This window comes from Sceloporus occidentalis, unplaced genomic scaffold, assembly GCF_023333645.1.
Source record: "Sceloporus occidentalis isolate IW3139 unplaced genomic scaffold, rSceOcc1.0.p SCAF_2, whole genome shotgun sequence".
NCBI lineage: Eukaryota > Metazoa > Chordata > Lepidosauria > Squamata > Phrynosomatidae > Sceloporus > Sceloporus occidentalis.
In genome coordinates, this window is record NW_028316982.1 from 12,176,609 (window position 1) to 12,202,301 (window position 25,693).

At 41.0% G+C, this 25,693-nt stretch overlaps 1 long non-coding RNA gene across 2 annotated transcripts in view; it reads right to left on the reverse strand.

The window, feature by feature from the left end:
- Nucleotides 1-1,596: 1,596 nt before the first annotated feature.
- Nucleotides 1,597-25,693, reverse strand: part of LOC149317975 (uncharacterized) — an 87,547-nt gene continuing 63,450 nt past the window's right edge. For both annotated transcript variants that reach the window (XR_016279957.1, XR_016279956.1), the window contains 2 exons: nucleotides 8,276-8,413; nucleotides 1,597-2,345 (listed from right to left, as the gene is read on the reverse strand). This is a non-coding gene — a long non-coding RNA (uncharacterized LOC149317975). The remainder of the gene's footprint in view (nucleotides 2,346-8,275; nucleotides 8,414-25,693) is intronic.

The following is a 25,693-nucleotide window of genomic DNA, read 5'->3' on the forward strand; positions in this document are numbered from 1 at the left end:
ATGCACTTCCTCGGAAGGTGATAGAGTCTCCTTCCTTAGAGGTCTTTAAACAGAGGCTGGATGGCCATCTGTCAGGGATGCTTTGATTTGGATTTCCTGCATGGCAGGGGGTTGGACTGGATGGCCCTAGTGGTCTCTTCCAACTCTACGATTCTATGATTCTATGATTCTATGATTCTATGAAAATATCTAAAGGGCCAGCATTTGAAACCCCTGAGATAAAATATCTTTCTCCATTCAGATGCCTTCTAGGTCTGTTGGATTACAACTTCCACCACCACTATCCGTCAGCAGCACCATGCTGTAGGTGCTGGGAAGTGTAGGCCAGCTCGTTTGTTTGTTTGTTTGTTTGTTTGTTTGTTATGCTGCTTTTCTCCCAAATTTGACCCAAGGAGGCTTACATAAGATGATTAAAAAATAATAACAGCAACAAAACAACAACAAAACAGTAAAATTTTAAAATACAAATAGTTTTTAAAATTGTATTGTTCTGTTATTGTGCTGCAGGATGGTGGTGGTGCAAGTTGTAATCCAATGCACCTAGAGGGCATCTAGTGGGAGAAAGATACTTTATCCCTGGGGTTTAGATATTTTAGACTTCATCTCCCAGAATCCCCAACTATTGTTCATGCTGCTAAGGGTTCTAAGAGTTGAAGCCAAAAACCAATCAAACAAACACCAATAGAAAGGAAGCATTGCTTTTGCTGATGATGAAGAGTAGAACATGGAGATTTTTGCATTCGGGGCATGTGATCTACTACTGAAGTATGCCTTTCTTTATCTAAATATTGTGAACAGTTAAACTGAGTAAATCAGATGATCAACTGAGTAAATCAGACAATCATTGTGATTAAATCTGCTGTGATACACAATAATGTTCTTGCCCATGCTCTTTCAAGATAAGTTCTGAATAATGATGCTCTTATTGGTCTCTCAAACCTGCTGTCTGGGATGTCATCTTCTGTTGTTCATGGTAAAAAAAAACCTCTGTGCATGAAGATTCTATTAACATTGGTTGAAGAACTTGAACCTATTGCTAGTAATGAAATTGCAAAATGAATCCACTTGCTAGAAAATAGAGAGTTATAACATATATTAGTACTTCTATGTTACCTCACTTAGTTAAAGTGCATGCAAGAAACCAGCCTATGAATAACTAGTTATCTCATGTAGATTAAAATTTTCCCCATACTAAAATCTTGCTCAGTCCCATGGAATCAAATGTGTACTTAACTATTCATTTTGCAATGCAGCCCTGTGAAACCAGTACACCTTCATTCCAGTCTATTTTTGCATACCTTGTCTTAATGTTTAAAAGCACCTGTTTGATTTGGGCACAGTCCAAACAAAGTTATGAATTTGTCTGTCCCAGGAAAAACAGTGGGATTTAAACGTGCTTAACATTGGCTGGACTGTACTTTCTGTATTTTTTTTAAAAAAAAATCTTTAAAAGCACATACTCAGAAGTCACATCTTTCAATAAAGAACCTTCTTTTACAAACACAAGACAAGTTAAGGCAGGAAGGCAGTATATTCATTTTAATGCAGACAAACAAACATTATATAAAGACATACATTTTTAATCATTTTGGCAATATGTCAATACTGTGAAGAAAAAGGACACCTATATTTTGAAAACTGGAATTCATCTATGAGATTTACCTACCTTATATTTGCATTTGGAAGCAAAGAGAGCAGATTATTTTTCATTTGGCTTAGGACACATGAAAACTTCACTTTCAATACTGAACATCAGAATATATTTGTATATGAAAATCATGTATATCCAAAGGCGTAAATCCTCAGCCCTCCTCAGAGGGAAACAGCCCTCTACAAAAGTTTACAAAATTCAAATAAGAAATGCTAACTATCAAAGAACTATCAAGGAACACAGACTCTCCCTTGGCTTTCTCCCACCCCAAACCCTGCAATTGTTTTTTAATATGCTTTTAATGACCTGCTCTCCTCATACCTACCTCCTTGCTTCCCGAATTGTTTGTACTGTCCCCAATAACACTCAGTGGAAAGCTGTCATTCCTGCCTAAATCCTTCCTTAGGTTGGATGCAATGCCGACCTTAGACAGGGTCAAGGGGTCACCATCGATTTTGGAGGCCACCTGGAGATTCCAGGCCGTGAACTGACTCAAAAAATTTATATCAGAGCAAGAATGCCCCCCCTCCCAGGGTTCGGCCTTGGCGAGCACACGGGCAGCAGGATGGGGCCCGCCTGCCCCGCTCGGAAAGAGGCCAGAGTTGTTGACCCTGTTAGCTGACCTCTTCAAACTTCTGGAGAATTTTTCTGGCAGTTACCACGGTGACTGGGCACTCCAAGCTTATCCTTCTTGCTGAAAAAAAAGAGGGGGGAGAGAATTAAGAAGGGAGGGAAAAAATGTTTAAACCCCTACCTTGCAAAGCTGCCTATCAAATGTGCAAAAAATGAACATGGGTTGTTCGCACTTTGTGCCGCCTGCTTTACCCCGACATTCAAAACTTGAATATCAAGATGGCAATTGCTACAAGAAGTTTGGTTTTTCTACTTAATGTCGGGATGACTCCAAAGTAGAAGTGTTCTCTTCCACCACAACAGTTATTTCAAGATCTTTTGGACAGAGAATCAAAACCCGCTTTGCATATCCCCTTCTGTTAAGCATCCACAAAGCTGTACATAAGTGCTGATTGATAAATGCACCCCATTGCCACCGTAAAAGAAGCCCAAGTCATTAAAAATTTATTGTTTTTTTTAACAATTAATTGCCCAGTATAAATGGAACCAACTTTTCAGTGGTTGGTAAAGCGAATAGGGGAGAATGTATGGGAGTGAGAGAAAGAGAGGCCCGTTGGCTTTCAGGAAATGGGTTTGCCAATTCTTTGGTATTTGCAAGGCCCAAAACTAAATGTGTGTATTCATTGTGTGTGTGTTGCATGTGTTCCCTCAGAGAGCCCCAACAACCATTGCAGAGAGAGCAAACTTAAGCACGCAAGGAATATGCAGAATAAGCCTCAGTGTGATTTCTTAGAAATAAATCTCACTAAATTCAGAGGGATTTCTTCCCCAGATAAGTGTGTTTAGAGTTGCACCCATTATTCTCTTTACAGAAATACAATTCATAGAAGTCTTTGGAACCATTAAAATTAAACAGGTGAGAAACAGATTTCAGTTTGAGCTGAACAAATTGTATAAATGTATAGCCTCCTCTGCAGGTTTGTCCCTCCATGTTTTAGTTATAAATTGATGTGGCACTACAAAAAACAACCTTCTGTAACAATAAATGACACATGCAATGATGTTTTGTTGAGAGGGTGAACAACTGGGAAAATGGAGTGTACTCTATTTCATATGTTTGAAATATTATACATAAAAATCAACCAATTTGTTAATTATACTTAATCAAGAAAATAAGTTTCAAGAGGCTAACGACAATAGGAAGAGTAGGGTGGAAGAGACAAGAAGACTATGCAGCAGAGTAATCCCTTTTGATGTATTGCATTATAGAAAGACAGCAAATCTCTGTACAAAATTATGAAAAATGGGCTGAATGTTGTGGTGTTATTTACCAATGATGCACTATGTAGGCCTGCATAAGTGATTTTAAAAAGGAGTCTACTTGTTCCTTGCTCCAGAGCAGTCAATGCTGCATTCACTGGGCTTTAAATCTTCTGGAGAGGTCTATTTTCCATATGCTGTATATTTTAGGCCAATTCAAATGGCCCCATGGAGAAGGTGAGCTGAGTGCATGGTTGCAAGGTTCAGAATGTTCATAACTCAGTTCATAATTCAAAACAAACTTTCTGTGCCAAAAAAATCAGCCTCTGGTGCCAGCCCACAGCAGCCCTTCCATCAGGCTGCAGAAGAGATGGACAGAAGAGAAGCAGGGCTATTCCATCACTTCTTCTGAGAGACCCACTGCCTTTCACTCTCCCTCAACTAGCCCCAGCAACAGCCACTGCACCAGGCCACCGATGCTGTTTTCATTTCATCTGGTCATTACTGGAAGTGTAACTTTAGAAATGGAACTCTAAATAAGGTCTAAATAACCTAAAGATACCAGACCTCACCAGATCTTGGAAGCTGAGCAGGATCAGGTCTAGTTAGTACTTGGATGGGGGACTGCCAATGAATCCCAGGTGCTGGGGACTATATTTCAGAGGAAGGAAATGGCAAAAGCACCTTTCTTTGCCTAAGAAAACCCTATGAAATTCATGAGGCCACCATGAGTCAACAAGTGACTTGAAGGCACACATGGACACACACGCACACACACCTTTCCTTCTCTCTCTCTTCCACCCTTTTTGTGTGTGTCGTGTGCCTTCAAGTAGTTTCCGACTTATGGCAGCCCTAAAGAAAACTTATCATGGCATTTTCTTGGTAAGATTTGTCCGAGAAAGTTTGCCATTGCCTTCCTCTGAGGCTGAGAGAGTATAACTTGCCCAAGGTCACGCAGTGGGTTTCCATGGCTGAGTGGGCAGACAAGGAACTGTCCTACTGCTAGTAATTACTGCAAGTCACTCTGTGAGCTTATTAAAGCTAGAGAGCAGTCTAAAGTGTGTGTTGGAATAGCAGTAATGTTAGTGGTAGTAAATTATTGTAATAATGATGATGGTGCCAGAGTTGAGCAGTTGATTGGTATGTCTATAACAACTGCCATGAAAGTAGCCACGTTAGGGGCCCTTTCACACTATGCAATTATAGCACTATCATTGAGCATTAATCACCATGGCCACATCCTATGCAATCCTTGGATTTGTAGTTTGGCGAGTCTCTAGAGCTCTTTTTAGCTGAGAATTCTAAATAACCCTGCCTAAACTACAAATTCCGGGATTCCATACTAAGGAATCATGGTTGCTAAAACAGAATAATAATAAATTATCATTATATTTATTTGCATTCCACTTTTTTTCTGGTACTGAAGGAAGTTTGTCATTTAAACACACAATACAGCTAAAAACATACAAAACAAGTGAGCATTAAATTAGGATTAAACTTTTGCCAATATAAAAAGGATTTAAAACTACACATAAAAAGATAAAAGGCAGTGTTATAATTGCTATACTTGTGTAGTATGAAAGGGCCCATAATCTGTTGCTGCAAACTGAACAAAGTCTTGCTAAAGACTTCAGACTAAATCTAAATATATCTATTATGACCTAAGCTTTTGTGGGTTAGAGCTCACTTCATGAGATACATGGTATAGATGGGTGTGGTGTTTTTTTTTTAAGGATGTACAAGCAGAGCCTTGTAACTGCCCCATCATATGCTTATCACTGAATAGATCCTCTCAATTTGCCTGCTCAGCATTCCAATTTGATTGTCTGAATTAGCTCTTTGAAAGCACAAATACTTTTGAGTTTTCTCCAAACTGTTCCAAACTCACGTCACAATCTCTGTAGTCAAACACACACATTTTTCAATGAATTTTACCAGTCAGTAGGGCCAATATCAATCCAAAAAGGATCAATTAATTGTGTAAAGTCTTGCATTGCCCTCTACCAGAGCTTGGTGGGGAAAATACATTTGGGGACTACACCTCCCAGACTCTCTAGTCACCATGACTAGTGGCCATTGTTGTCCCAGCAGTTTAGCCATGGACATTTAGGGAAGATCATCACTCGGAGCCTGAATTATTTTCTCATTTCAGGCAGAGATCTCAGGCTTGGCAGAACTGCTGTCCAGTTGTGTGAGGAAAGTCCTCCAAGAGACATCAGGAAACTATCTTCATCCTCTGATGCAGGCTATTAACATGCATCCTCTACCCCTGCAGCATTTAGAAGCAGCACAGAGGCCAGACATGAACTTCCAGTTTCCATAACAGACCTTTGCCGCTCCTCATAGCTCACATGCTGCAGTGAGTGTTGACTGTGTGAGCTCAGCTCACTGGGTACACTGAGTGATCAGATGGGACAGTAGCACTTTTCTTTCGACATTCCCTGTCACATTCTTACTGAGCAGCTCCGTCCATCCAAAAGCGTGCCCTTCCGGAGGAAATTACACTGTGGATTGGTGATTCACATGAGAACTGCAGTGCCAGCTCATTCCCGGTTAAGACTGTCAAATGCTGACTGTCCTGCCCACCCACAGACAGGCAGTCCAGTGGCACTGTGACAGAAAAGGCCTTGAGGCTGGCAGAGCTGCTGAGTCCTATGACCGGATATGAAGACACTCGCTAGCTCAAAAACAAGAAAACACTTCAATGGCTGCATTTCACCGAGGATGCTGGCAGCTCTTGAGTCACAGATTTCATGTGGGGCAGACTCTCTGAATGATGAGAGGCAGAGGTCTAACTGAGGATGAGATGAAGTCAAGAAAGAGACTCATAGGCTACGTCTGTGTCATTAACATTTGTGCAATGGTGCAGATTTTGGGAAAAGCTGATACTCATTCTTTATAATACATTAAGAAGACAGATAGCACCTGCACAAATATTCTGTTGTTGTTGTTGTTGTTGTTGCTGTGTGCCTTCAAGATATTTCTGACTTATGGCAATCCTAAGGGAAACGTATCATGGGGTTTTCTGGAGCTGGAAGTGTGTGACATGGCCAGGTCACCCAGTGGGTTTCAATGCCTGAGTGGGGAACTGAACCCTGGTCTCCAGAGTTGTAGTCCAATGCTCAAACTACTACACTATAGTGTAGTACACAACAATTAAATGTAATAAACACAACAATTAAATGTAATAAACCATTGACTTCCATGGCATCTCATCATCCCTACAGACAAACACTGCTTGGAAAGTTGGGGTTTTAGACTACAGCTGGTAGAGTCTCTCAAACAGTATGGCCATTGGTCATCCTAGATGGTGGATTCTTGGAGACATAGGCCCAAAAGTAATTCTTCCCAACTCTTCAGACACAGTCCTGTCCTTTTTCTACTTTTTTATGCTGCATCACTGAATCTCACCAAATGGCTTACTGATAGAATAAAGTAAAAAAGCAACTTCTCTTCAAGTACATGCCCATTGTTATCATAAATAAACTTTCACAGGCTTCTGTGATTGATGTTCTAGGAGAACACAGGCAGGACAAAGCAACATAAAATGAATTGCCAAGACTAAGCAGTCAACAATTTTTTAAAAATTTTCTTCTGTAGGGACCCAGTGTTTGTTTTTGAAAGACAGAAAATTTAAGAGGTACCTAACACAAATACCCATTGCGTTTACCATGACATTATACAAATGTGTGGGAAATGTTTTTTGTTAATGGATAGCTATTGGTTTCTGAATGCTGGTCAGTTGTGAACTGACAATGTGGATTTTCAAATCTGAGTTCAGATTCAGAGTTCTGGTGGAATGGATTGGCTGCAAATGCAAATCAGACCTAGATCCAAATTGCAGAATCTGTCTCCATACCAAACCAGAGGCCCCATGCACAGGCATAACAAAAATTGTAAAAAATAAAAAATCTATACTGCCTCCATACTGCCTCCTTTCACGGAGAAACATTTTGCAGAAAGAATTCAGTAGGGCAGCAAGGAGAAGACTTCCTTTCAATTTTGCCATTTTCTTCTCTTACAGTTTTATTCCCATGCTGGCAAAAATCCCTCCTCCATATCACATCGTGGCTGCAGCGAGAGAGGCTGGAGCCAATTTAAAATGCCAAGTGATAAGCTCCATGCACCTTGCTCCCTTGTAAGAAACTGAACAAATGTAGTTTTCACTGTTAAGTCATGCTTTCCTTACAACCCTCTTGTTCATTGTATTCACACATGCACTTTAGAAGCCCCTTGCAGCTTTTAGACTAAAACTGATGGCCAAGATTCTAGATCAGGTACTATATAACAACCTTAGTTACCTAGCTTAAATAGCATCTCCTGCCCCTACCCCAATCCTGATGTATTGGGCAGCAACTGCTGCAAGCTACTTCTGCAGTTGTTTGGGATACAGCAGATGATGTTTCCACCCTCTTCACACCAGCGATGCAACAGTCTCTGGTGCAACAGTTCCTGTTGCAATTCCTTCTCACACTAGAGATCACTCATGGAACAATGAGTGGAAACATCAACTTGTTGCATCCTGATCAGCAAGACAGCAGACCTCAGTCTCTTACAGCAGGACTGGGTTTTTTTTGCAACCCTACATATTCCCTACATTATTGAATAAACAGCAGTTGTGAATAGGAACCAGTCATGAATGTATAAGTCTAGGTTATGCATTTGCAACTGCAATTGTGAAGTCCAGCCAATATCTATCAAACTGATCAAAAAACAACCAGTTACACTAGCTAGCTTAGGCAATTCATGATGTCTCACCCACCACATCTTCAACATTAAAACAGTACATACCATGTGTTGCAATACATGTTGTGCTTCAGCAGTAGAAATCGAACATAGGACCATCTCTTAAACATGCTGCACTGATGATTTGTTTAATCCACATGGATTGATTAATGGACATCAATGGGAACCACATCCAGGGCTGTCCTATAAATAGAGGACATCATTCCAGAATTGAATTTCAAACTTTCTGATTCTTCCAATGTTGGAGCATATGTTAGGAAAGATGCAGTGACAGCTGATGACTTTTAAATAAGTGTTTTTAAAATATTTATACCAGACCTATATTTGAGGATCTCAGGATAGCATATAATAATAAAATAATAAAATTAGTTTAAAACAGTTTAAAGCAATAACAATAATTTTATTATATTAAAGCATTTAATACTTAAAACAAGGCAATTTAAAAACAATTAGACAATTTAAAATATTGGCAAATTGTAACACATGCAAATTGGATAAAATCAATTAGACCCCACAAACTTTAATAAAAAACCATGTTAAGACTTGGTATCAGAAAGACACCAGCATTGGTACCAACTGGGCCTTGAAGAGAAGTATGGAATAAACAGGCTGCCACAGTCAAGGAGACCCTTTCCTATGCCCTGCCACAGTATATTTCCCCCACAAATGGACCCTTCCAATAGATCTCAGTTCTCAGACAGACACATAGAGGAAGAGATGCTCTTCCCAGAATCTGGGGCTGCATCTGCACTTCAGAAATGATCCAGTTTGACACCACTTTAATAATAATAATAATAATAATAATAATAATAATTTGTTTTATTTATATACCGCTATTCCAAAGATCATAGCGGTGAATAGCAAGTAAGCTAATTAGCAAGTAAGCTAATTTGCCCCCAACAGTCTGGGTACTCATTTTAGCGACCTCGGAAGGATGCAAGCCTGAGTCGAGCTTGGGCCCTTTTGCTGGTCTTGAACTCGCAACCTTGTGGTTTTGAGTGAATGGCTGCAGTACAGGCATTTAACCACTGTGCCACCAGGGCTCCATTTAACTTTAACTACCTTATGTCACAACTAACTACACTTCTCAGAATTTCATAGCACTGAGCTATGGCAGTTAAAGTGGTGACAAACCAGATTATTTCTGCAGTGTGGATACACACCAGGTCCAAAATCATTTGGGGCTTTAAATGTTATCACCAGTACCTTGGCTTCAATGTCAACAAGGATGTTATTCCATCCAGGGTTTTCACCTGATAGCTCCTTTGAAGGGTCTACCCCAGGGGCAGAGTTGGATCCCTATCCCTGTTGTGTTTTAGGGATAGGGATCTGCATGTTAGAAAGAGCTCATACCCTGACATGGGAGCCATCAGCTGTCCCTAGAAAGAGAGCAACAACCACTAAATAAATAGAATCAGAGCTGAGAAAAGTTTTAAAGTTCTAGCCCCCCAAAATAGCATTTGCATGCTCTCGCGAAGCTCATGCCAAAGGAAGCACAAGTGCCTCAGCAATGTATGTCAAAGGATGTGTGTTAGTGAACAGAATTAGCAAGAGAGTGTGAACAGGATTGGGAATGGCTTCCTGAGTCACAGTAGCAAATGAAGCCTCTCCGCACTGCCCAAGTCAAGTGCATAGTAAGTACCATGGCCAGCCATATTATTTAGACTGCCAAGGAAGAAAATCCCACACGTGTCTCTCTCCCTCTCTGAGAGTAAACATTTAGGCCAAGATCCTACACTGTGCTTGGCATAATGTCAATCTACACTTACATATTTAAGTGGAAGATATTGTTAAGCTACACCACCCTTCTGATGAAAGTAACGGATAGCTCTGAAAATAAGGGACAAACAATGTAACCAATATAAAATCTTCATAAACTATTCTGAACTTTTAGCCCACACAATCATTCTAGTAGCTGTGCCCTGTACCCAGTGAAATCTACAGCAAAATACACAAATAAAACAAATCAAAACAAATAAGAAAAAGTTATTTTAGAACTCTGAAATGTTGATATGTACTCATGTCTGACATGAATTGATGACAGCAGCACTGAGGTCTCAGCACTACTGTAATTGTACGTCTGGCAATGGGGTGCTTCTCCAATCCTGACTGCTTGCCATGAAACACCGCATGGCCACCCAAGCTGCTTCAAGGGCTTATCAGAAATGGTCAGGGGAGAGTATATGGCCCAGTGTAGCATATGTCTCCATGTGGACATTTATGCAGCACTGAGGGGATGCTGAATTGAGGCCACTGAGTACATATCAACATTTCAAAAATCTAAAAACTCTTACTTGTTTTTTATTTATTGGGATATTTCTACCATAGACTTCTCAACCTTAACAAGGGGCATGCCTTCTTATTTGTTATTCACTGAGAGAGAGCATTACATTGAATACTATAAAGGTGAGTTTTTCTGGCTCAGTACACCACTGGAACCAATAAACATCTATATCATATTTATATAAAATACAGTTTTACCTTGGTTGTTCATGGCTCCACCCCCCCGCACCCCCCCCCCCCCCCAATACCTTTGGCTGAAGGAAAAAGCTATGCATTTTGACATTATGAGTTACCCTACTATGCTGGAAACTGGCACAGATCTGTGAGTAAAGGATAGTGGCAAAGAACTCAAAATGTTTGGATCCTTGTCTTATTATGTGCCTTCAAGTCATTTCTGACTAATAGTGGCCTTAAAGAGGGTTTTCTTGGCAAGATTTGTTCAAAAGGAATTTGCCATTGCCTTCCTCTGAGGCTGAATGTGACTTGTCCAAGGTTGCCCAGTGCATTTCCACAGCTGAGTAAGGTCTCCCAATGACCTAGTCCAACATTGAAACCATTCCACCATGCTAGCTCTCTATAGAATTTTTGGTACCTTCTGTGATATTAAGGCATAGGACTTTCTGTTGGAAAAAGATAGCGTTATCAGTATGGTTCTTTTTTTTAACTCAGTATCTTCTATTTTACTGGCACACTGGGACAGGGGGTCCAGCTTTCAATTCCCTGCTGCCACCTGCCTCCCCATGCTTTTTAATCATCCTGGAGAACACTCTGAGATGAAATGAAAGCCCATCTTCCAGGCCTCTTGGTGTTCTCCTGCTCTTTTCGTTTACAATGCCACAAACTACCATACATCAAACGGTGTGCTGTGCAAGATAGGCCCCCTGCCAGCTCTCCAAACCATTATGGTAGCTTGTCTTTAGTGTGCGCAGAACAAACTAGTGTCATCTATGTCAGTGGCAGAACATCAAGAAAAAATGGAAAACATCCATGGATAAGGAGAAACAAAAAGAGGGACTTTGGCTGTGTGAAGGGGGTGGCAGCAGGTGGTCTCCATTCATTTGGACATTGTGAGGTTGAGACAAGCTCTTCTGGGGTGTTCTCATTAAATTCAGTTGAGCACCTCCAGGTTTGTTTTTACTATTGCAAGACAGAAGATGGAAACATGCCCACATTAAGACGTCCTGAGATTCTACATAATGTAAAATTTACCCCCTCCAAAAAAAAAAAAAAGAATGTTATTTTTAACACATGAAAAGATTCAGTTTAAAGACTCTTAATATTATCAAGCACTAAACTTTAGTATACTTAGCTTCTGCATAAATCTGGTACTGGCCAGAAACACATCCCTTGGCAATCCCGGGGATTTACTTCCAAGTGATGTATTTGTGAGTACAATGCTACATGTACATATCACCTGAGTCATTCTCACAGTACGTTTTTGTTGTTGTTGCAAATATGTATGTCTACTTACCCACAAAATGCATCTGATAAAGGAAGTTGTGGTTGCTTATAACAATGGATATTTTAGTAAGGCATTTAAGGAGAAGCACTATGGGTTCCAAGTTCATAAGTGGCTCTCAATAGAAAATAATCCCTGAAAAAAGGTAGTGTACCTAGCAGTCCTCAAATAAATCGTATCAAAAGGAGGAACATCATTTTCATTTTTATTCTGAGCCTGAAACCAGCAAAATTCAAGATAAAATCTTCTGACTTGTTCTATTATTGGCTTCTTTTATTTATGTAATCTTATTGTCAGTTTCTTACTTCAGTTAAAGGCCTTGCATGTTTCAACACAGGACTTTTTGTTCATGGGGTAATACATCATGGGGTTTGTGGTCAGGTTCTGCATAAACACATACCAAGGCTGCAATTTTATGCCCACTTATTTATGAATTTATGATTTTCACAGGCTCAGTAAACACACATTTCACAGGCGAAAACTGGAGTGAGGTCAAGATGTCAAAAGTTGTTAATAGAGAAGGAGATGCTGCAGCAGTTTGCTTTTTGCCTGGGCCTTCTGGAAATGCTACATTCTGCTCTCTCCTCTAATCTCCACACCTCCTCACCTCTGTTGTTGTTGTTGTTGTTTTCTTCTATCCAGCCTTTCTCCCAACATAGAGACTCAAAGTGGCTGATTGATTGCAAATCACTTTTACATTTTGCACTCACTTTGCACCAACTGAATTAAGCCTTGGGGAAGTGGAAGGAGGATAGAAAAACTGAGACATTTTAAAAATAGATGAGATGAAAAAGTGTGATGACACAGGAATAATAGGAACTTGACCAGCCAAATTAGGACAATTAGAGGATATGTCATTAGTTGAAATATATTTTTAATTTTGTATGATACACATTTTAAACCTGTGTCCCTAGACTGAGGAAAATTTGTGATATAAATATTTTTATATACACATGCACACAAACCTATGGGAATGATTCACAAACAGAACTCAATTTTTCAATTAATAAGCACAGCATTTCAGCTTCTGTTATTCTCTGTTGTTTAAAATAGAAGTGACATAGCCAAGTTGAGGTTGATACACTTCTTCTGTTAATGTAACTATTAAACTCTGTTTATCTTACTAATAAATACACATATTTTAGTGATTAAGGGCATCCTACCAGGGATCCACAGCAAACCTATATGATGTGCAGTGTGGTTGCTTTTAACATCCCTGAATGGTAAATCATCATGGACATAACTCTGATCGATTTGACAGCCTTGCTTTTTCAGGGGAGCCGCAAGTGGTTTTAGACCCAATAATTACAAACTAGGAAGAAGCCCCACAAACAAAGCCATAATAATAATAATAATAATAATAATAATAATAATAATAATAATTCCAAAAAATAAAACAAAACAGCCTGCAGTAGAATAAGTCCATGAAAAGAGAAACAAATTACATTTTTAATGGTTTTATACCTTTAACTTAGCATTTTTAAGGATTTTCCATTTTTAACTTTAACTTTAAATTTCAGGATTTTTACATTTTTAACATGATGTGATGTTTGAATGGTTTTTTTAATTATACTGCGTCATCGTTTTTGTTGTTGTTAATAATAAATAAATAATAATAAAACTTCTATTTGTATCACACTTTTCTACTATAATAGCAATCAAAGCGGCTTTTGTCAGCTGCCTTGGGTCAATTTCGGGAAAAGGCGATACCGTATATAAATAAAGTAAATAAATAAATAAATAGAAAACAAAATAAATAAACAAAACAGGTCAAAAGAAGTGAAGTCGCTTTCCTGTTCTTCATCCTCAGCCTCATCTTCCTCCCCCCAAACCTTTTCCCTCCTGCCCCCCAACAGCCTTCAGAGCTGCCTTAATCCAAAAACTCAAGTGTCCATAAGTAAAACTTCCAGGGGGAGAGATGGAGAAGGGGGAGAACAAGTTATTGAAGCTGACAAATACTGGGTGACAAATAATCAATAAAAGCCCCTTCGACATCTTTCATTGTTTTCTGGCCCTAATAGCAAGTAATGAAACCTTGGCTGGAAGGGAAGCAGTAGGAAATGGGGGGTCAGTCCCTACATGGAGGCACTTCTGGGGGGGGGGGGGCAGGAGGTTCCCGGCTCCATCAACCGAATTAATGGCCTCACCTCAGAGGCAGATGGGGGTCTTCTCATCAACTTTAATTAAAATCATTTTTACAAAATAGCCTCCGATGTTAGGGCTCTCGCTTTATTGGGGAGACAAGAAGATGGGCCTGTAGGCTTCCTTTTTGGAAACAACTCACTTTTTAATTGGGGTAAGTCAATCAAACCTTCCGCTCTCTCTTCCTCCAAGGATCTTGTGGACTAACGTCAATGTGCAACATGAACAAGAAATATAAGGCGCCTTTGTTAGCAGAGGGCTAACAAGGTGATGTGGAGATGGAGAGGGAAAATCAACCAGAATATGGTTGTCTTTCCCTTGGTGCATCCTGCTTTTCAGCAAAGACTTCCACTTTAACATGTATGGATGTTTGCATGTGTATATATGTTAAAGTGTAAGTTTGCCTTATATATATATATATATATATATATATATATATGAAATGATTTGAAAGCACCCAACTACAGTTGCCCCTCTGTATCCATAGATTCTTTATCCACAGATTCAAACATCCACAGCTTTAATATATGTGTGTGTGTGTGTGTGTGTGTGTGTATATATTCCAAAAAACAAAGCTTGATTTTGCCATTTTATATATGGGACACCATTTTACTTTCCATTGTATCTAATGGGACTTGAGCATCCACGAATTTCAGTACCCACAGGGGATCCTGGAACCAAATTCCAGCAGATACTAAAGGCCTGTTGTATATCTCTCTCTCTTTCTTTTTCTCTCTTTTTACCTATCTATCTATCTATCTATCTATCTATCTATCTATCTATCTATGTTGAGTCTCTTTTATCTAGAATTCCAAAATCCAAACTATTCCAAAAACCAACACTTTTTTAATGGGAGATTGAGCTAATGACATATTTTCTTTCTATTGATTCAATGTACGCAAACGTTGTTCTATTCACAAAATTATTTTAAAATATTGTATAAAATTGTTTTCAGGCTCTGTGTATAAGGTAGATATGAAACATTAATAAATTTGGCATTTTAGCCACCTCCAAGATATCTCATTATGTACATATACGCAAATACAGGTATTAAAAAAACTCAAAATTCAAAATCCAAAACACGTCTGGTTCTAAGCATTTCAGATAAGGGCTACTGAACTTGGATCTGCCTTGTTGTTGTGTGCCTTTGGGTCATTTCCAACTTATGGAGACCCTAAGGTGAAACTATCACAGGGTTTTCTTAGTGAAATTTGTTTGGGGGGGTGCTGTTGCCTTCGTCTGAGGCTGAGAGTGTGTGACTTGCCCAAGGTCACCCAATGGGTTTCCATGGCTGAGCAGGGATTTGAACCCTGGCCTCCAGAGCCATAGTCTAACATTCAAACCACTACACCCCATGGGTTCTCCCATATATATCATATTATTCTGTACTTACATAAGGTGAACCTATCTGAGTTTACTTGAAAGATTTGTTCAGAGGAAATTTACTATTGCCTTCCAATGAGGCTGAGAGAGTTTGTTTAGGCACCTAGTTACTAGTACCTAATCACCCCAGTCTACTGGAGTCTTAGTCCAAGACTCAAACCACTACACCTCACTGGCTCTTTCTCTCTGTGTGTCTATCTGCCTATGTAATGCACTCACATATCATATACGTAGACCCATGATCTAGCTACTGGAGGGGGCAAAGTGAAGACATTGCCTCCCATTAAGAATTCTCCCCATCCCCCACATTTTCCTTCAGTCCCCAAATACTTTATTTTATTATATACTCCATATTTTTCTAATGAATTTCTCTTTGCTAAAAGGCCTTGTTGGCTTTTAAGACAACTTAGAAAACTCTGAGGAAGACAAATGCTTCAAATTGTACTTTATTAGCAGGAAACCCTTGACTGTATCTACATTTAAAGTATTCCTTTCATTTATCCATTGTGCTGAAATTAAGAGGGGAAACCCTTTCAACATTTGCACTGTGTCCTCAAGCAGCCCATTGCCTAACATGTTTCTAGCCTCTTCCCATCCAAGACACTAACACTCCTTTAGCACTGGGTGCAAGTCTTGCCTGCTGTTGCTCCTAGGAAAAAGTAACTTTAGAAGGATCCGTCCCATCCCCCCTATTTGCAATGAGGACAGACTGCCAAGTAGACCAATTTCTTGAATGGAAACAGCAAACATGATGTTACTCAATGGATTTCTTAAACCATGCTCACAATTGAGAACAATTTGGAATTCCTCCTGGACAGAAGGTTGAAATGTAGAACATGTCCTGGAAAAGGAGGCTGTCTGGTTGCCCTGGGCTACAAAGCTACAGGCCATTAGCTTATTTGCAAACCCAGAATGAGTTGATTTCCCCCCCAAAAAATCAAGTTTGCTTTGAAGAGCCAGGCTGTGTGAGTGGATGAGGCTCAGCTAGGGAATATTTCAGCCCCCCCCCCCCGCCTCCGTGTAGGGTTGCCGCTGCCTTTGAAACTGTGATCCGGTTAGCATGTGGAAAGAGATCTCAGGCTAATTCATAGTTAATGCGCAGTGTTCATCAGGCACCTGGGTGTTGTTATCTGAATATTTAAAAGCACTCGTGTTCGATGATAAATTTATGAAAAGTGAAGTGAACTTGAGGTTAAGAGACTGAACATGGCAGGAACAGATTCTGATTGGTGGAGAAAGAAAAGGACCTCCAGGATTGGCCTGGAATTACAACACTTGGGAAATCTCATTGGCTGGATTGTCTTCTGGCCTGTAATTCCAGAACTCATATCCAGGGATAGCTGTGTTGGCCATGTAGCAAAGTACAATAACATCCAAGACCCACAAAACAGTGGTATCTTTCCTGGCCAACCAAAATGCACAAAATACATGTTGCAAGTTTTCCAAGCTCCACTGGCTTCTTCAACAGGCAAAGACGTTATGAATCATACAGGAAGAAAAAGATTATGACAATGTTAGTCATAAGCCTTCATTTTGTCAAGATGTTGCTTTTTTCAGTTCAGGTGTTGGAGGGAGATTCCTGCAGGCCAGACTTTCCTCCTTCTGGCACTCCAGGAAAAATTTGAAATATCGGTACTCTAGGAAAAAACTTTTAAGTGACATTAGCAAGACAAAAACAGATGCTCCTTCTGAGACCCAAGTTCTTTTAATCCTTTGTGAAGCTACAAGCTCCTTTGTTAGGTAGAAAATACTGAATTTCTAAGGATGCCCTCCATGTTTTGGCATTAAGGAACATTTTTAGATTCTGTTTTGGTAAAACATGCCAAAAGGAGTAAATGTTTTTGTAAGACATACCATTTTTTTAAAGAAAAATGTTTCACCTTTGTTGGAGCTAGAAACCTCAAATGGTAAAACTGGACACTGACAAACATGACTGCTATAGCATCAGCTTTATTGGTGGTAAATGATGCAGCAGATGTTAGGCAGCAGAAGAGCATTCCAGCCCAAGATCCAACATACCCTCACAGCCAATGGTAACATTAAGCCCCCAAACCAATACTACTGAGGCTGCATCTGCACAACAGAAATAACCCAGTTTGACACCACTTTAATTATCACAGCTCAATGCTAAGGAACTCTGGAAACTGTATTCTTGTGAGACATTTAGCTTTCTCAATCAGAGAGCTCTAGTGCCACAACAAACTTGTTGTTGTTGTCTGCCTTCAAATCGTTTCTGACTTATGGCAACCCTAAGGTGAACCAGGGGGTTTTCTTGGCAAGATTTGTTCAGAGAAGGTTTGACATTGCCTTCCCCTGAGGCTAAGAGCATGTGACATGCCCAAAGTCAGCCAGGGGGTTGCAGACCAAACTGGGATTGAACCTTGATCTCCAGAGTTGTAGTTCAACACTCAAACCACTACACCACACTGGCTCTCCAAAACAAACTGCAATTCCCAGAATCCCAATAGCATTGAGCCATGACAGATAAGGTGGTGTCAAACTGGATTGTTTCTGAAGTGCAGAATGCAGATGCAGTCTCAGACTTATCTCTTGGCTGGCAATCAAATCAAATTCCCATCACTCCCATCCCATGAGATCAGTGGAAGATGGATTCCGAAGGGTTTCATATGCAGAGAGAAACAAAGCAAATCCAAGTGTGCATTCATGACCCATCTCCCCCCAAATAGCCATAACAATTGTGCAAGCAAGTTAGCAACTGAAGAAAATTCACTCTCCCAGTCTGTTCTCGGCCTCTCAACATGCAAAGTGAATACAAGTATGCAACAAGTCGCTAATACAAAACTCTTTCATGCCACTGGGCAGCTGTTAATGTTTCACCATGATGCTAACAAGAACTCTAACCCAATTCTCTACACCCTTCTTCCCATCGGCACAGAGAATCCAGTATTTATTGATCTATTAATTATGTTTTGGATTTATATTCCACCTTTCTCCCAAAATGAGATTCACATCAATGGGTCCCCATCTGTCTAGAACTGTAGGTATCTACAAGGCAAAATGACCTAACCCATTTTTATTTATTTTATTTTTATATTTTGCCTTTCTCCTCTAATGTAGCTTACAACAAATTGAAACAAAGCACAGCAATTTACAAAAGCAAACCTCTGTGACCCAAATGTTTACAAACCATTAAATAAAAATGTCTTGCTCCTACATCTCTAAACAATTTTATTTATTTATTTGTTTGTTTATTTATTTATTTATTTATTTATTTATTATTTATAAAGCACTGTAAATTTACACAGCGCTGTACATACAGTATTTTTAATTGGACGGTTCCCTGCCCTCAGGCTTACAATCTAAAAAGACACGACACAAAAGGAGAAGGGAAAGGTGGTGGGGAAGGGGCCTCTCTAGTAGGAAAAAAAATATAAAATACATAGCAATACAGGAAATGATTCAATAAAACAGACAACAAAGGAACAACAAAAAGCAAGTGACAATTATGCAATGCCTGGGAACGCTTCTCTGAACAGGATGGTCTTCAGCTCCGTTTTGAAGCTGGTTAAAGAAGTGATGGCTCTTGTTCACGGGGGAAGAAGGTTCCAGGAGTGAGGGGCAGCGAGTGAAAAGGGGCGAATCCGAGAGGGGACAGAGGAAATCCTGGGCTGGGACAGCAGACCTTGACTACCAGAACGGAGGGCCCTAGTGGGAAGGTGAGGAGGAAGAAGGCCTGATAAGTAAGGAGGGGCCAGTCCATGGAGGGCTTCAAATGTCGACAGCAGGAGCTTGTACTGAATGCAGAAAGGGAGGGAGAGCCAGTGAAGGGATGCCAACACAGGAGAGATGTGGTCAGAGCAGTGGGCAGATGTGATAATGCGTGCAGCTGAATGCTGGACAGAAATTAAAGGACGGAGGTGAGAAAGAGGAAGCCCAGCCAGGAGGACGTTACAGTAATCGAGTCGTGAGACCACTAGGGCATGGACCAGGATCTTGGCAGTAGAGGCAGAGAGATATGGTCGGATTTTGGCAATGTTGTATAAAAAGAAACTACAAGCCTTGGCTGTGGTCTGGATCTGAGGGATACACGACAGAGAAGAGTCAAAGATAAAACCAAGACTGCGGGCTTCCTGGACTGGTGGAATAGAAATGTTGTCCATAGAGACAGAAAAGGAGAGTTGAAGGGTCGGCTTAGGAGGAAAGACAAGAAGCTCTGTCTTGGACATGTTGAGCTTCAAACGCCGATGGCGCATCCACTGCGAGACAGCCATGAGACAAGACGAAACTTGCTGTTCAAGCCTTGGAGAAAGGTCAGGGGTGGAAAGATACAACTGGGTGTCATCGACATACAGATGGTAGGAAAAACCAAAAGAGCTAATGAGTTTTTCTATGGACAGTGTGTAGAGAGAAAACAGAAGGGGACCCAGAACAGAGCCCTGGGGAACTCCAACAGATAAGGGAACAGGAGATGAAGTCTGACCACCTGCAACCACTGCAAAATATCTGCCAGACAAATAAGATCTAAACCAGTCGAGAACAGAGTCTGAGAACCCAAGGTCAGAGAGTATGTCAACTAGGAGACAGTGATCAACGGTGTCAAAGGCTGCAGACAAATCAAGAAGGATGAGAACAGAGTAAAGGCCATTAGCCTTGGCCCATAAAAGGTCATTGGAGATCTTAGTGAGAGCTGTCTCTGTGGAATGCCTTGGGCGGAAACTAGACTGAAAGGGATCAAGAGTGGAGTTGGCTTCGAGAAACTCAAGACAGCGAGAATCAACAACCTGTTCCAAAGCCTTAGAAAGAAAGGGAAGAAGAGAAATTGGACAATAGCTAGACAAAGAGGAGGGGTCAAGAGAAGGTTTTTTCAGAATTGGGGAAATGAGAGCATGTTTGAAGTCCGAAGGGAAGGAGCCTGTAGAGAGAGAGAGATTGAAGATATGGAGAAGCGAGGGCAGAAAAGAGGGAGCTACAGAAATTAAAAGACGAGTAGGAAGTGGATCAAGAGGACAGGTTGCAGGTTTGCAAGAGTTCAGAAGTGTAGATAGTTCGTCCAAAGAAGCAGGAGGAAACACAGAAAAATTTTTAGGCGAGGGCAATAGAAGATTAAGAGCAGAAGAAGAATTGGGAGGGACTATCTCAGAGCGAATAGTGGTAATCTTAGAGATTAAATAATTAGCAAAGTCATTAGGAGAGAATGATGAAGAGACCGGAGAAGAGGGAGGTTTAAGCAAAGAGTTGAAGGTGGAGAACAAACGCTGCGGGTGCCTCTCATTGGCGGAGACCAGTGATTTGTAATAATTCTGTTTTGCCATAGAGAGGGTGCGTGAGAAGGATGAAAGAACAAATTTGAAATGGATAAAATCAGCCCACTCTTTGGACTTTCTCCAACGACGTTCGGCCGCTCTAGAGCAAGACCAGAGAAACTTAACGATGGGAGTAAGCCAGGGCTGAGGCCTTGTCTTAGAGGAAGAAGTGCGTACAGAGACAGAGGCAAAATGGTCGAGAGTCGAGGAAAGAGTGGAGTTAAATAAAGACATTGCTGAGTCAGCAGAATCCCCAAGATTTAGGGAAGAGAGAGATGAATCCGGGGTTTGACCAAGATGGTTAGAATTAACAGACCGGAGATCACGAAAAAGGTGTTGAACAGTGTGATGAGGAGGAGGAGTATAGGTAAGAGCGAAGGAGATTATATGTTGCTTTAATTGGGCTCACAACAAATTTAAACAAAGCAAACATATTGCAGACTTTTTGTGACACAAGTTTTAAAACCATTAAATAAACATTTCTTGCTGCTGGATCTCTAAACCATTTTGATTTTCCTTCCTAAACATTTCTATGAAAAAGTGTTTTAATATTTTTTTAAAGCACATCTTTCAGGTGTGCTTTAACTGTGTATTCCTACATGTCAGGGGTTTGTCTAGATGGCTCTTGCAATCCTTTTCAACTTAAGATTCTGTGATTCTATGAGAACAGTCTGAAAATGAAACAAAACAAAGTAAAAAGAATAAAATCATACTGTTAAAACACATTTCTGCCACTATAAATTAAGAGCCAATTGCCTACTGATGGAAAGAGAGTAGACAGAAGACAAGAGAGCTCTCCTAAGAAGAAATTCCAAAACCTAGGAGCAGCCACCAAGAAAGCTTTCCCGAGCCCTGTGGCTTCAACAAATGCATCTGTGATGTTGGCAAGAAGGAGAGAAAACCCTCTCTCAAAGACCTTAAAAGTCAGGCAGACTCATAAAGGCAGTTTCCATGTTTCAAATAGTTTGGACCCCAGACATGTGAGGCTTCAGAGGTCATAACCAGCTCATTGAATTCTGCCTGGAAAATGACTGGTCACCATTTCTTGAACCAAATATTATCAGATTACTACATAGAATCATAGAGTTGGAAGAGACCCCCAGGGGCCATCCAGTCCAGCCATGCCTAGATGAGAGCCACCATGATATAGTGGTTTGAGCATTGGACTAGGACTTTGGAGTTATTGTTGTTGTTGTTGTGTGCCTTCAGGTCATTTCTTATGGTGACCCTATAGCAAACCTATTATGGGGTTTTCTTGGCAAGTTTTCTTCAGAGGGGTTTTTCCCATGACCATCCTCTGAGGCTGAGAGATGGTGACTCACTCAAGGTCATCCATGTTTCCATGGATGAGTTGGGATTCAAAATTTGGCCTCCAGATTCCTAGTCTGATGCTCAAACCACTACCTCACACTGGCTCTCGGGACACTGGAGACCAGGGTCCAAATCCCTTCTGCACCATGAATCTCCTGGGTGACCTTGGGCAAGTCACACTCTCTCAGCCTCAGAGGCGGCAATGGCAAACCCCCTCTGAAGAAACATGCCAAGAAAACCCTATGATAGGGTCACCATAAGTTGGAAGCGACTTGAAAGCACACAGCAATAAACATGCCCAGATACTTGTTCTTGACATCTTGCATTTACAACACTGAGTTCCTTCTCAAGAAGTTCAACAGATTTTTTCCTGCCTCCCCTCCTTCCTTTTTAGGCATCTAATGTGTCTCTTTCTTTGAAAACCCTTATATGCTTGTTTGGAGGACCCTGAGCATGTGGGGATCCGCCCTTGTCATTCCTGCCATAGTGGAAACTCACCAGAGCCTTACACACAGAAGGCCAATCAGGATTACCAGGCTCAGGGCAAGTGACCTCCATAGATAAACACTGGCCCAAATTTTATGTGTAGGCCTGAACAGAGTAAAGCCATTAAGTCAATGGGATTTGCATAAGTGTTGACTCACCATGTGATGATGGAGTCAATGGGCATGATCTAATCAGAACTAACCCATAGGATTCAGGATGTCCTGTTTTATTGTGTCTGAGTTGTGTTTCTTCATGTGTGGTCATATTGCCAGTCCAGGGGCCCATTCACATTGCATGTGCCTAGCACTATGGCGTAGTGGTTTGAATGCCAGACTCTGGAGATCAGGGTTCAAATCCTGTTCTGCCATGGAAACCCACTGGCCATACTCTCTGGGGCAAGTCACACTCTCTCAGCCTCCGGGAAAGGCAATGGCTTTGAATAAATCTTGCCAAGAAGACCCCATTATAGGTTCAGCTTATGTGGCTACATCTGTACATCCGGTTTAACATCACTTTAATTATCACTGCTCAGCGCTATGGAATTCTGCATCACAACTTCAAGGCACACAACAACAAATGCAAGTGTAACAGATATGGGAATGCCTTATAAAATCCTGGGGTTTGCATTTGAATGAGAGGCCCCAGAGCTCTCTAGCTGAGAAGTCTAAATCCTGCTCTCTCTCAGCTCCAAATCCCAGGATGCCATAGGGACTGAACCATGGCCATTAAAGTGGGATTATAGCGCTGTAATTATATAGTGTGAACAGGTCCCTGGTCTCGATTTACCCTACTTTACCTCCACTGTCTAGACTTTGTATTCCCATTCTGTGAAAGAGGAAAGAAGGCCTGCTTTCTCTCCTTGTTCATCTATTTGCCTGAGGAGTGACTGGAAATGGTCAGGCTCAGCTTCCAAATCAATATTAAGTATCAGCATATTAATTTTGTTTTTAAAGTGATCCCAGAATGTTTGTGCCTAAGAGGAGAAGGGCAAGAAGAAGAAGAAAAAGCAGGATTGCCAAAAAGGAGGATATGGACACCTTCTTTTCTCTTTCTTTCTTTCTTTCTTTCTTTCTCTCTTCACTTCATCTTAGGCAAACTCTCTCAGACGAAAAGGCCACTTCCCTTTAGGGAAAGGGCTGCTTCATTTTGATCCTTTCTAAATTTATCTGATTGTTGCAGGAACAGTAGGGACCAGGAAGGAAAGAAGGAATTAAAAAGGTCCTTGCAGCTCATCCTTTTTTATTATTCCGATCAGGTTAGGGCTGCGTCAGCACTGGAGAAATAATCCGGTTTGACACCACTTGAACTCAGTGCTATGGAATTCTAGGAAGCGTAGTTTGGTGAGACCTTTCGCCTTCTCAGTCAGGGAGAACTACAAATCCCAGAATTCGGTAGCATGGAGCCATGCCAGTTAAAGCGGTGTCAAACAGCATGCTTTCTATCCAGCTGTCTGGTACATTTTCATTGTCGGGACGCTAAGATGTATTGATATACGCCTCGAATCTACGGGACAGGCAAGTTTCTTTTATCTGTTTTAATGGATTGTACGTAGCTCGATAGGCAGATTTCTTGCAAAGGCGAGGGACCATTTCACCAAGACACGACTTTTCCTCCATTGCACCTTTTACCCTCCGATTCCCAACACATTTCCTCTGAAGTAAATCCCACTAAATTCAATCCAAACGGTTCGCTCAAACCAGGACTCGGAACAAAAGCTTCTCTCAAAAGCAAGCCTACAACTTGCAACTTGCAGAGCCAAACTGACTTTCTGGGTCTTTTTTTTTTTTTTTTTTAGAGGTATCAGTATTTTACCTACTTTTTCCACTCCCCAATCTATGTTCTGCCCTTTGCAAACTAGTAACTCTGAATACGGTTTCTTTTGCTGACTTTCTTATCCCTCTCACTCTTGGCATGCTTTGCCTCTGCACCACCTAAAGTTTTCCTGATGCAAAGCATGAAGATTTCTTGAGAAACTCAGTGTCCTCTACCTACATAGGAACCTGTGGTCCCACAGGATTTCAAGGAAACATCTTCTTTGAATTGCAAATGGACATTAAATTTCCTTGACTTTGAAAATCTACTAGTGACCACATGGCCAGAGAGGGGCCAGCCTTCAGATAGCCCTCCCTACCATCTGGACTAAGACCAGAAACAGAAAATGCAGGCCTGGGACTCACATCTTCCACTTCTTTCTCCTGTTTGCTTGATGAAGAAGCCAGTGTGGTTTCGAAAGCTTGCAACGTGTAATGGTGCATTTCGGTTGGCCCCATAAAGGTATCATTGTGAAGTCGAGGGGAAACGTCAGGAATAAACCCTTCTAGAACATGGCCTCATAGCCCGAAAAGGCCACAAAACAAAAAACAAAAAACAAAGGCATCATTGTTTGGATATCATCCTGTCGTTTCTGGGTCCCAAACCAGATGACACCAAGAGCTAATTTGCTTTTTTACAAAGAGAGGATGCATGCAATGCAATGCATGCATTCTCTCTTTGTCAAAGAAGCAAAATGGTCCTTTTCAAGTGCTTTCCAAAGGCAGGCATGCACGCACGCACACACACACACACACACCACACACAACCCTGGCTAGATTATCCCCACTTTCCTACATGATCGATCCCTTTCCAATCTGCCATGTCCTTCTGGGCTTTCTGAAGGGGTCTGGTTTGGGGGGGCAGGAGATTTGGATGAGGGCCGCCCTATAAAGAGGGTCTCTTTCCATCGGCATCAAAAAGTTCTTTTGGGGGGTTGTGTTTTTTAATCCTCCTTTTGTGTGTTTTCCTGATCTGCCCCCCCCCCCCCTTCTCCTGCCTTGTCTGATCGGGAGATCTTCCTATCAGAGTTTTGCTTGTTGGAAGGAAGTCCTGGATCTCTACAGAGGCTTATTTTTTAAAGCCCATTTGGGAGGTTTTTCTCCTCTCTCTGGCCCACGAAACCCCCTCCTGTCCTGCAACAGGTGCCAAATCGGGATAGTTTTGCTCCGATTCCTCTGCAAGTCGGATTGAAGGCAATCCGGGGGGTCAAATGCAGCCACCGGCTTGCTTTCCTACTCCATTTAAATCCCTTAGTTAAAAAAGGGCAGATTAAAAATAGAACAACAAAAAAGAGGTATGGATCCATTCTGCCCGATCGTTAAA